Genomic DNA, 13,353 nt, shown 5'->3' on the forward strand with positions numbered 1-13,353 from the left:
TATTTACCAAGGAGATTGTAGACCACCGGCATAGTATCCAAACACATTTGAATGCCGGAACTCTTTCATTTAAGAAATCGGCATTGATTTTACTCTTTACGAGCATGCCAGTACTGGAGAAAACTTAGAAATTTATGTGATCTTGCCACATTCAAACTCTGTAAAAGAGGTAATTTGACACAAGTTTATCAACATAATAAATATAATAACAATACTAGATTGTATACAAGAACAATCTCCAAAGTTATGTGGTTCCAAACCGAAAACAAATCAAACATAAACCAAGTCAAGCAAAGAGTTTAGCAAAACACACAAACAAACACATTGTTCAAGACTCACAAACAAACATAAACCAACACTAAACTGTTCAAACCAAACTAATACTATAGAAGAAACACACGATAACTCGGTTCTTGGCTTCTTGTGTACCCTCTTCTTTATTTCGCCCCACAAGTCTTTTGCCTCCGGATCTTCAATTTTGTCTATCTTTTGCTCGATGTTCTCCATTTCTTTCTGGGTCAGCACCTCTCCTTTCTTGTTCTTTTTCTTAAAGAACTTTGACAATTTTCCAATCCGCTGACGCTGTTAAGGAAATTTTAAACATGTACTTAGTATGTACAATTATATAAGTTCATAGATATAGATTAAAAGAATAATAATGAACAAGACGTACGTACCAACAATGTAACGAGCTGTAGAAGTGCGGGTACAGTTTCTGGAGTTGTGGAGGGACGTGCTGGTGGTGGAGGAACATCTACGATATCCGGGCGTACAACATAAGGATGCGAGAACTTCCGATGGCCTCTTAAGAAGTTTGGTTCACTCTCATAACCGTTCTCAGCCAATTCCCAATCAGCCATATCCAACACAAGTCCTTGTTCTTCCCTTTCACTTCAATGTGCAAGAATAGGTTTAGGGTCGTAAACTATGAGAGTATGGTTCTCATTTGATTGGCATTGAGGAAAGTCATGAGAGAATTTCTGATAAGATGTATCCGTGAGATCTTTCTGCTTGTACCCAAGTTGGCGCATTACACAGCGAGGGTTGTGCATAACAAATCCTTTTGGATGAAATAACGGTCCATTGTAAAATGAAACATTGTCACGCCTTTGCAAGTAAACTCCTCTGGCATTCCTATATGGGTCAAACACAACATCTTGGACAGCCACCGAGTCCTAAGCCAATCTCATTACACATAACCGTTTCTTGTTATTGGGCCTCGGGGTATTGTTGAAGAAGTATTTCTGACCTAGAGGCCTATTCTGTTGATATTCAGTGAAAGCACTCAATCCTTTATACCGTATGAACAATTTTGGGAAATGTTCATAATCCCACACCTATGCCAATGAAATGTATAAGAAAATAAATAATTGGAAACTAACAAAATTAATGAAAACGATCACCAAATAAGTAGTTTAGTATACCTGAATTACAGTGAAATTCCCATTAAATTGACTGGCGTTCGCCTTAGAAGCTCGACGCATTTCTGCCAAAAAATGTGCCAAGAAAGCAGTGCCCCATGAATACTCATAAACCTTTTCCAACAGATCCAAGTATTGTAGGTTGTTCATATGCACCATGTTACCATTAGCGTCAGGGAATATAGCGGTTCCCAAGATGAACAACATATAAGCAACGGCAGTTTGCTGAACTTTTTCGGGATTCAGTTCCTTGTTCTTCGTATTCCCGAACAATTCAATGAGTTTGACGAATGTGATAGTCTTTGTCTGGGAACGATTTGTCTTGTACATATTTGCCAAAGTGGTTTCCTTGTCCCATCCAAACAACTCTTTAGGAAGCTCATAGATCTTGTCCCATCCGAGGTCCTTAAACTCATCTCCTACCTTAACGGCTTTCCCAAGAACCTCAAAACCTATTATCCTTTGGACATCTTCAGGGATAATGGTCATCTCACCAAAATGAAAATGCATGGTATCAGTTTCACCAAAAAACCTCTCCAAAAAATAGTTCGTCGTGACGGTATCAGTGCCCACATAATTTTTTATCGCGGGATACAACCCACATGCTTTGACTACTGCTTTAACAACGTCACACTCAAGCTTCAAAGGCCATACATACGATTGCTGATGGCGGCTAACACGGAAGGCTTTCTTGTGGTCCTATAAAAACACACCAAACTTAATTAAATTCACTCGATCACAGATAAAGAATATAATAAGAAGATGCAAACGTCTTACATAAGTTTGATAGCTCCAACGAGCCCAAGAGTGTTTGTAAGAAAATAAGAGTTGCGGGTGTATCGGTTCACCCCAATATTTGCCATCATCGCGGTCTGGAATCATGTCATATTTATCAGGAAGGTGGACTGGGGGTGCCTTTTCATTATCCTTAGGGGCTTCAACTCCGACACCAGTTTGTCTTAAGCCACCTACTTGTGAAGATGAGCCACCTTCTCGTTCCGGTACAGGTAATTGTTCCCACTCATCATCATCATCACTGCTGGTTGAGTCTCTTATAGGTTGATCGCGAATTGTGACCTTAGCAGTAGCCGGATCAGGACGGCTACGTCGAGAAGACTTACGTTTTGCTTCTACAACAGCTTTTCCTTTTCCTTTGTTTTTTTGTTCTGTTGTATATCTATGTTCCAATATGTAAACTGAGTTAAATAATCACAGTCGGCATATATATTGGACATAACATCAAAGCCGGGAACTGAGCCGGTATTGTAAATAATTAAAAATCCATGCTGGTTGTCTTGAATTTTAGACACAAAATTAACAATTTTTGGTAAAGAAAACCGGCATAGTAAGTTCACATATAGACACTGTCGGAATACCTGCCGGCACTGTAAGATGGATAATGTGTATACCGGAACTATGTAATTTTAGTATAGAGTTTTTAACAAAAGAGGCTAACGAAAACGACATAGTATTGATCAAATATACAACGCCGGAAACTACAACCGGCATGGTATTCAATTAAATATTCATGCAGGCAGGCTCATGCAATAAAATAGGGATTCAAGACACATAATCTGGCATGATTTTCAAATTGAATTCTACCGCGAATCAAAAATGTAAATGAACTTCAAATTTCGATTTCAAAATTTACTTCTAGTGTAGTAGAAAGACTAAACAACAAAGTTTCACTTTGGATAAACCCTAAAAATACTTCTATTCAACATATACATCACTTACCGGAGCAATTGTGTTATTCTTGCCTCACCAATAGACTCTTCAGGCTCAGGCATTTCTTGCGCTTTTGATTTCGATTTACCACCATCATCAGCAGATTCTTCAGGATTGGTTATGGGTTTTTCACGAGGTTTGCAACGACCCATTGTCTTTGGTATAGAAGATGAAACAAAAAGGTAGAGTGAATACAAAAGGAGATTGAATAATTTCCTTTCTATAACTGTCACTTAAATAGAATGAAGGAGTTTGTAACCGACGCATAAACTGTTATTAAGGATTTTATAACCGTCAAATAAGTGGGATAAAATAGTTTGTAACCGTCAAATTAGTGGAATGAAGGAGTTTGTAACTGCCACATAACTTGTGTTTGTAACAGTCATGATACCGGCATGGAAAGATGGCACAATTGAATGCCGGCATTCTGACAATAAGTTTCAATTGTAACCATAAAACCGACATAGTAAGCTGATCAAAGTTCAACGCCGGTAGTGATTCTTGATTCATTATTAACGCTTCTCCAAAAGGTTTAAGCAAGAAAACTGGCCCAAATTGAGCTTCATATTAATACTAAGGAAATAAACTAAAAAACATTAAAAACATAAACAACGTTATACATAAACATTAAACACATAAAATGAAAGATGTCAAGCTAAATGCAACTAACATCATTTCTTGGTACGAGATTCAACAAACAACGCAGCTTCGAAATTCCTAAAAAGGCTCTTTTCTATATTTGGTATATGCGGCCTGATATTGGTATCTCGGTATGTTGCGAGAAACTCGTTGTATTAGTGACACAATTTTATGAGGGCAATTGTCCGATTCGCTACAAACTCATCCCCATAATCCATTTTGCGTTTCTTGAACTTACCGTCATATAACCTCGACATATAAGGACCATCCGCAACAAGACCCCAAAAAAGGTTTGAAGGGCGGTGGTCTTCCGGCAAATCCGAAACTATGAAGTAATTCTTAATCCATTCGATTTCTTCCTCAACATCCGCTTCTATGTTCGCTTGTTTTACACGTTCGATTATCTCTTTAGTTTCTTTGCGATATTTTTCTTGTATTGCTTCCTCTTCTTCTACTATTTTTCTTCTAAGTATCTCTTCTTCCATTGCGGCAAGTGACTTGGTGATTTGCTCCTTCCTTTTAAGTTTTTCTAGTATCATGGGAATTGAGTTGGTGGTGGATGACGATTGATTCCCTATCGGAGTGGATTTTTTTTTCATATAAAAATTCTCTGAAATCGGTAGTTCGTGATTTCTTTGCCATGAGAGAAATGTTTTGGAGCTCACCTATTTTTTTAAGGTATCAACTGCAATAGGTGTATCCATTCCTTTAAATAGATGAGGACACAACGACTCTTTTCCACTTTATCATTCCGCCATTGTCAGTATCTTAGATCCCACGCCGGAAATGGTCTTTACTGGTTTATGGTTCAAAAAAAATAGTCGTTATGCATTGAATGCTCTATTCCGGCAGTGTACGATAGATTTTCGGCAATGCTGGAACCAATTGCTGGCACACTAATGTATATAACTAAAAAGACGGAACATTGTTTATTGCACTCAAAATTTTGACACTTAATTCTGGCATACAATAATATAGAGTATATATAAGATCTACGCCGGTACCAGATATCGGCATGGAATTATGTAAACATAGAATGCCGGAAATGTAATTTATTTCAAATGTAATCCTTGTCGACGGAAAAACGAATGCACTTAGCATGTGCATCAAGCCTTTGAACCCCTAGGCGACCCTAGTGGTCGATTTATAGTCTCGTGAGGGTTTACATAAAGATCTACCCACAAAACCTACACTAAAATTTCTAAAGCCATCGATCTTCGTCCGAGGATGAGACACTCTCCATCATCTCAGGGGCATGCTCCGGGATTTTGTATTCCATGAATTGGTAGCTTGCATAGAATGCTAATGCTTCCCTTTTTTTCCTCCAAGTAGCGCGCTTTGACGACTTCATGCTACAAAAACATAACACAAACTTACTTGGTTAGTGGTGTTTAGTAGGAAGATCAAACAACATGGATCACGTAAAATAAACCAAAACAATACTTACAAATTGGTCAATGGACAAGTTAAAGTGGGGATCGTTGAAAAATAAGCAAGTATCGCACTTTCAATGACTTGATGCCTATCATGAATCTGTTGAACATTTCTTCTATTCGGATTCCCAAACTCTTGCATATATTTGTTGTATACCTTATCCCAAAAGGTTACGGAATCCACCCTTACGGAGGAATGCCTCCTAGCTCGAGTTTTCGCGTACCAAGCTTTGGTGATCGCCAAATCTTCATTTGAATCAAAGGATGCCATTGCTTTGTATGTTGAGGTATTGGGAGAGTTAGAAATATTATATAATGATATCAGCTTTGGAGAGTATATGGAACCAGGTGTGTGTTGTTTTGTAGGGAGAGCAAGTGTATTTATAGGATGGTTACCAAATATGACCGTTATTGTACTCAATCAATGAAATTGTACTTGCAAAAATTTGAATTTTGATTTTACCGGCATAGTAGTAAGGATAAACGAACCGCCGGAAAATGGAGCCGGCACTGTGTCATCTATAACGTCGATGCCGGTACATGGTTTATTATACACAGAAACCATATAATTTTTGACACTATACACCGACATGTAATAAATATATAAGATCTACGCCGGTACATGATACAGACATGGAATTATGTAAACATAGTATGCCGGAAATTTAATTTATTTCAAATGTAATCCTTATCGACGGAACAACGAATGTACTTAGCACGTGCATAAAGCCTTTAAACCCCTAGGCAACCCTAGTGGACGAGTTATAGTCTCGTGAGGGTTTACATAGATATCTACCAACAAAACCTTACGAAATACCTAACCAAATGCCCTAAAAACCTAAGCAAACACCACTAAACTATCAATCTTCTTAAGAAGAATCTGTCTCCGATTCACCCAGCTGGTGGTACTCCGTGACTTTGGTTACAATATGGTTGAAGTTGGCTTCAAACATGAATGCTTCCCCATTTTCTTGTAAGTAACGCGTTTTCACGGCTTCGTTCTACAAAAACAACACACAAACTTTGTTTGTTACATAAAATTTGCGAACGAGTAGATTATGTCGAATTAATCATAAAGATACTTACGAGTTGTTGAGGGGACAATGTATTGCGGGTAGCATGATTGATCCGGTGTTTCATTTTTAGATACTCAACCACCTCATTAGGATGATGTCGTGTCGTTCCTCGATTTGTTTGGCAGTTCTTCCTTTCGGGTTACCGTAATCGTGAATAAATTTGTTAAAAATCTTCAACCACATGGAATCTCGCGTGCTGTTATCTATAGTTGAAGGACGAGTTTCTGCGTACCATGCTTGGGTGATTGCTAAATCTTCCTCCGAGTAGAACGATGCTATTTGTTGTATATGGGATTAGGTACTATGCTAAGATATTTATAGATAATTATTCTAGGGCTTAGGATTTCTAAGTTAAGAGGCTCAAGGAGATATATAAGAACACGCCAGTTTAGGACTTTTGGGTCCAAGTATTAGCTTATTTTATATAGAGAAAAACCTCAACGACTATTTTTTTTTAAATCACCAAAACCGGCATTGTAATAATTGTGACATAAGATGCCGGCACCAAGTACCGGTACAGTGTTGCCATAAGCTAATCATGCCGGTACAATGGAATTTCTTTACAGAGATTGGGCCAAATATGCAACCATTACCGGCATGGTTTTACAACAATAATCAATGTCGTTACACAGAACCAGCATTGGATCTATAATAGCGACTACGCCGTCGTTTGTGAGACTCAAAAAAAAAAGGCTAGTTTTTTGAAAAATAAGACCGTTGGTGATTCATTTCTATATAATACTCCCCATTCCTTCGGAAAAGTCTACACAAACCACCCACCAAGTAAAAAAAATCCTCTCAAGAAAGCAAGCACGGTTAAAGCTTCACAAGGGATGGGAGATTCATCATCTACCTCTATTTGCAAAGTAAGTAGATTAAACATTACTAACAATATAATACTATGACGCATAACTAATATAATCTTCTCTTACAGAGTCATCATTCCAAGTGTCAAATTTGCAAGTCACCTTATCATCTAGCCATGGACTGTCCTTTTATTTATTCAAAGTGTAGAAGCTGTGATGGGACACGCCGGTTTTGGATTGCAAAAACTGATGATGCTGAAAATGGAAGAATGTTTCTAAGGTGTTTGAATCACCCAAAGTGCTATGAGTTTCAATGGTTTGACAAAGCTGTTGAACTAGCAGAGTCAATAGAAAACCACAAGGGACAATGCAAGCCTATCGATGGGTGTCATGGGTGTTATATGAAGGGAAAGGAATATGTTGAAAGAGAAGAAGAACCAATGAAGATGATCCTTGACACCCCCATCCCGGAAGATGTCTTCGAACAGATTCAGGAAACGCTCAAAGGTTCCGCAATTGTTGAAAAGGGATGGAAATAGATAATCTTTAACCAAATGTAATCCATTCTATGTTTTTTAGCATGTTTTAATTTAAAGTTTCAAATCCAATGTAATAGACTAATTAGGAATGAAATAAAAGAGTGTTTGAAATGAATTTATCCTCAAACCTAGCAGAGTGTCGACATAGAAGAAACCAAGCTTACAGTGCCGGTTTTCTGCCAACTATGAAATTTGGAAAAAATCATAAAACCGGCATAGATGTTAGAAAAACGACTATGCCGGTACCTTCCAATTTCTATACAGGAACATGAATTTTTTAATCTTCTAGTTCCGGTATGGTTTTATAAAACATTTCATTGCCGGTACGAGGAACCGACAATGAACTGTAATTTCCGTGCATGCCGGAACGAGAACCAGTGTTGTTCAACCTAATCTTTTCCATGATGGTAGCAGTCGTAAATAAATCTTACAAAAATAACATTTCACTAGAAATCTAAACATGTTCAACATAAAGCAATCACTAGAAATCTAAACATGTTCAACATAAACCAAACAACTGGATTCTGCTTAAATGTTATTAATCCAGGTAACATAAACTAAAAGCAAGCCAAACAACTAAAGAGTTCACCATGAGGTACAAACGAAAACAAGTTCGGAATTGTTCAAGACGTAACAACCACCATCCAGAAAAAGAAACACAACTAAATAGTTAATCACTTGGTCTTTTGCTTCTTTTGTGCCGGTTTCTTCTTAATTTCCCCGAACAAATCTCTTGCACTAGGGTCGATTTCTTCAATTTTATCAAGATTCTCCATGACTTCCTTCACTTCTTCATTGGATAGCCCATCTCCTTCATCATAATTGCAACATAACTGCTTCCTCAACTTGCCAAGCCGACGCCTCTAGTTTCATACATACAACACATAATTAGTATATATATATGCTAATATAAGATTATGTGTACATTAAACGACTAAGTAATTATAATACTTACTAGTAATCCAACGGTCTTATTAAGTTGGGCGATCGTAGGTGGTGCCTGTGCAGGAGTTGGAACGGGAGGGTGTTTCCGGGGTGGAACTTGGACGTCATCCGAGCGGATGACAAAAGGATGTGACCATTGCAGGTAATCTTCCATGTAGTCGGCATCAACCTCATCACCGTTTTCTGCAAGCTCCCACTTATCCCACTGATTAATATCTACCAAACGACGTGGTTCCCTATCCCTCCAATCTGTTGGATCCGGTTTGGATCATACTCTACATGCAACCGATTAGGAGTTGAAAAGCACCGAGAAAGGTCAAGAACAAAACATTGAAAAGAGTCCGTCTCGAAATTTGATAATTGCTTATATCCAAGTTGGCGCATCACACGTGTAGGATTGGCCATAACGTATCCTTTTGGGTGGAACAACGGCCCATGGTAGAATACAACGTTACCAAACCTCAAAACTTGGTAGTTTCCTCTAACCTCCTTGTAAGGGTCGAACACTACATCTTTGGTACTCATCGCGTCCAAAGATAATATCATATCGATCAGTCGACCCATGTTACCGGGCTTCGGAGTATTGTTGAACTCGTATCTCTTAGCTATAGGCGTATCGGGTTCGGTAAGGTCTTTGATCTTCAAGGAGGTCCAATCCTTGAACAAAGTTGGGAAGTGTTCATAAGACCACACCTATTCCAAGGTGAATCAATAAGTTTTGTTTCTAAGTTCATGATAAGGGTACATATGAACAATATACATATTAACATAAGTTTAAAAACAAAATTACCTGCAGTAGAGTGAAATTCCCGACAAATTGGTTGGTTTTAGCCTTAGAGGCCCTTCTCATCTCCGTCATCAAATGTGCCATTGCCGCGGTGCCCCAAGAATACCCATAGACATCTTCCAACGGATCCAAGTATTGAAGGTAGTTCGCACTAACCCTGTTGCCATTAGTGTCAGGCAACACCCTAGTTCCCAAGATGTATAACAGGTATACAGCGGCAGTATAACGAATTTGTTTAGGGTCCTATCCATCCTCCAAACTTCTTTGCTTTGTGTTTTCAAACTTCTTCTTAAGAAACGTCAACTTGATTGGCTTTGTCTTACCAGACGTGGATTCATAAAAGCTCTCCACAGAAGTTTTGTAGTCCCAACCAAACAGCTTGTTAGTCAGAGCGTGCAACTTCGACCATTCCAGGTCCAGGGACTCAACTCCTTTTGGAATTGATTTTCCGATAACACTCAAGCCTAAAATGTTCTGAGCATCTTCAGGGATGAAGGTCATCTCCCCAAAAGGGAAGTGCATGGTATCGGTTTCACCATGATACCTTTCGATGAAGCAATTGACAGTCACGGAATCAAGCTTCACATAATTTTCAACCAAAGCATATAGACCAGAATCCATTACTATTTGTTGGACCTCTTCACATTCCTCGGACAATTTCCAACAATCCGCGGCTTGGTTTCGGCAAACACGCACAGCCTTCTTATGATCCTACAATTAGGAGACAATACAATTAGGAGACAATACAATTAAGATATTTTACATAAATACACAATAATACATATGCACAAGATAAAAAATGCTTACATAGGTTTGATAGATAGTACGAGCCCACGAGTGCTTGTATCCAAATAGTGTTTTCGGTTCCGGAGCTTCACCCCAAATTCTACCACGTTCAAGGTCAGGTATCATGTCATTAATATGAGGAAGGTGGAAACCTTTAACTTTCACTTTGCCTTTGCCCTTTTTGCCATTTCCTTGTTGGTTGTTGACTTGGCCTACCAACTTCGCTTTGGCTTGCTAATTGACTTGGAGGAACCACATTATCTTCATCCTCACTTTCCTTTTCATCTTGCTCATCTTGATCATCATGCTCATGGATTACAACTCGACTACGGTCACCACCACTCTCCCAAATTATCCATATTGTCTCAGCCCCCAAACGCTTTTTGCGACCTTCATCTTTCCCTCGAGGAGGGAGAGATTGGGGAGTATCAAGACCGTCCTTCCTTCTTCTCTTAGTGACCGCATCTTTAGTTTTTCTTTTGATAGCTTCCTTGGCTTTTGACCTATATCATAAGCACACGAAATGAATGTGAGACAACTAGTTTTGTACCGACATTGACTTACTTAAACTAACCACGCCGGTTAAATGTTCCGGCAGTGAACATTGACTATCGAGAATGCCGGTAGTCATATGTAATTCTCCTGGATATCAAAAGACTACTACCGACACTCTCGAAATAAATCAATTCCATGTCGTAACTTTGTACCGGCAAACAAATCAACCTAAAATCTGTGACGGTATAGGTGACAAATTCTTAAGTTTTCCTGTATATGTTTTAAGTCCACTACCGGCATGCTCGAATTATTACAAAAGAATGCCGGTACCCAAAACCGACATATAATGCAACTCAAAATCTATGCCGGTACTGGTGACAAATTCATAAACTCTCCTGTATGTTTTAAGTCCACTACCGTCATACACGAATTATTATTAAAGACTATCGGTACTAAAAACCGGCATAGACTTTGACCCAAATTCTACGCCGGTAGGAAAAATTCAGTTTCAGGTGAATCTGGGGTTGGAAACGACATTGCATTCATCCAAGATTAAATGCCGGAACACAAAACCGGCACTGTATTCATACATATTTCAGTGTCGGTACTCACTGAAACTCAACTGTTTCAGTTAGGGTTCGCGATTCTAACCTAAACCCATTGCTATAAATCGATTTAAACACTCATAAAATAGTTTAAAATCACTTACCTACTCACAGAAGTCATGGTTGCAAGAGGTTGATTCTCCGAATCTTCTTCTTCTTGCTCTTGAGCAATCTTAGCAATTCTTTGTTTCTATTTTTGTTGAACAATCGATTTTGAGTTCGATTGGGCATTTGTTTTCTTTCGTGGAGGCATTGTTTATGATTCGGGTAGGTTAATCGACGAAGAAATTTTTGAATCGACGAAGAATCGATGAAGAACGATGAAAAAATTCAAAACCTAACCCTAAGAGTGCCGGTAGTGAATTGAGAAAATGGGGGATATGTTTTGGTTATTTGATTTTTATGTTTTAGGAGAAAGGGTATAATGGTCTTTTATAATGTTTTTTAATTAATCAAAGGGTATTTTAGTATTTTCATACCCAAAAATCACCCCTTAGCACAGACCATGGGTTGGGGGAAGTAATCAATATCCCCCAATTACTTTTTTTATCGCCCAATTTCGCATTCTTAAATTAGGGAACTATAATAAAGACACAAAATTGGTCAATTAGACTAAAAACCACAATTCCTGTGTGAAAAAGACATACAAAATTTAATATTGTTCAAATGGACGAGAATTGAAAATATACCTTTCATTCAACCATTCTAGGCAATCTGCCAGAAAAATGTAAATAAAATAAATATTTTGGCCTCGAATACCCTTAAAATGATATAATTTGATATAATTTACACTGATCTTAATCACTAAATTTCAAAATTAAATATCGTTTTCATGAATGATGTATCTGATGATATGGATGATATGTATGAGAGAAACTGGAATTTGTCAAATTCTTCTAGTATGATGAAGATTAAGTTTCGGACTTGAGACGAGGTATGAGGTGGTGCTAGCTACCACTAGAATTGGCTTTTCCATATCTAGTATTTGCATAGCAAGTGCTGGCGAACCTTCCGGTGGGAACAACAGATAAGTCCCTTACATGGCTGTCAAACCCAAAGGAGAATCAGTCCTACAAACACTGCAACACTTCCAACAACAATAACATTCTTAAGCTCCGCCATGTCAACACCGGCTATTACATCAGGAGGTTTAATGGCCCCATTCCTTGGTGGCTTGAGTTTAATGCCTAAACAGAAACCTGATGATAATAGTACTGATGTGTGTACCTTCCTTGACTGGGATCTGGAGAGCTATTGCCTGACCATCAACACATGATCTCTGCCTTTCATCTTTTCACTTTGTTCTCCAAGTTAATTCCGTTGGACCTTCTTTTGCTTTCTGTTTTTTATTTTCTGTTATTCTTCATAGCTGCAACCAACAATTAAAGGAACACAATCTTAATTGAAATTACAAAAGAGAAGATTTCTTATCTGGAAACATACTCCAAAGATGGGGAGATATAATATATTAAAGTTTATGATTACCTTGCCTTAAACACCCATATCTGCTTTGATCCAACTGATGTTCTGCTATAGTTCATGTATTCAATTTACCATGTGACCAACGACAGAAGAGTTAAGGAAATCAGAGATTTTAAATTTATACAAAAACCATATAGCAAAGATTTTAAATTTACGGATGAAATCAATTTCATCCATTAATAATACAAGATATAATCAGTTGTATCCGATAGAAACGCAAGATGAATTCCGTTTCATCCTTGTTTGAATTTAGATGAAACAATTTTAACTCAATCCAAAACAGGATGATACCAGTTTCATCCTTGTTTAAATTTAGATGAAACAATTTTAGCTCGGTCCAAAACAGGATGATACCAGTTTCATCCAAGTATAAGCGTGGATGAAACTAAAATAATTCCAAAACAGATTATACCATTACTGCATTCTAAAATAATTTCAAAACAGATTATACCATTAATTTCAAAACAGATTATGACAATCATAAACAACATACCCAGATCAATAATTAGTTTACTTACAGTGAGAGTAGGGAAAAGCGTGAAAATAATTTCCAACCACGCTACAAACAAGTTTTACCATTAATGGATTTTTTTGTCAGGGTGAAACTGGTT

The 13,353-nt window shown here is 37.9% G+C and overlaps 1 long non-coding RNA gene across 1 annotated transcript; it reads right to left on the minus strand.

Moving 5' to 3' along the window:
* Positions 1 to 11,937: 11,937 nt before the first annotated feature.
* LOC113293425 lies at positions 11,938 to 12,889 on the minus strand. The gene is made up of 2 exons (XR_003332302.1): positions 12,746 to 12,889; positions 11,938 to 12,629 (listed from the first exon to the last, which is right to left on the minus strand). It is a non-coding gene; the product is annotated as an uncharacterized LOC113293425 (long non-coding RNA).
* Positions 12,890 to 13,353: the final 464 nt, after the last annotated feature.

This window comes from Papaver somniferum, chromosome 7 (assembly GCF_003573695.1).
Source record: "Papaver somniferum cultivar HN1 chromosome 7, ASM357369v1, whole genome shotgun sequence".
Lineage (NCBI taxonomy): Eukaryota > Viridiplantae > Streptophyta > Magnoliopsida > Ranunculales > Papaveraceae > Papaver > Papaver somniferum.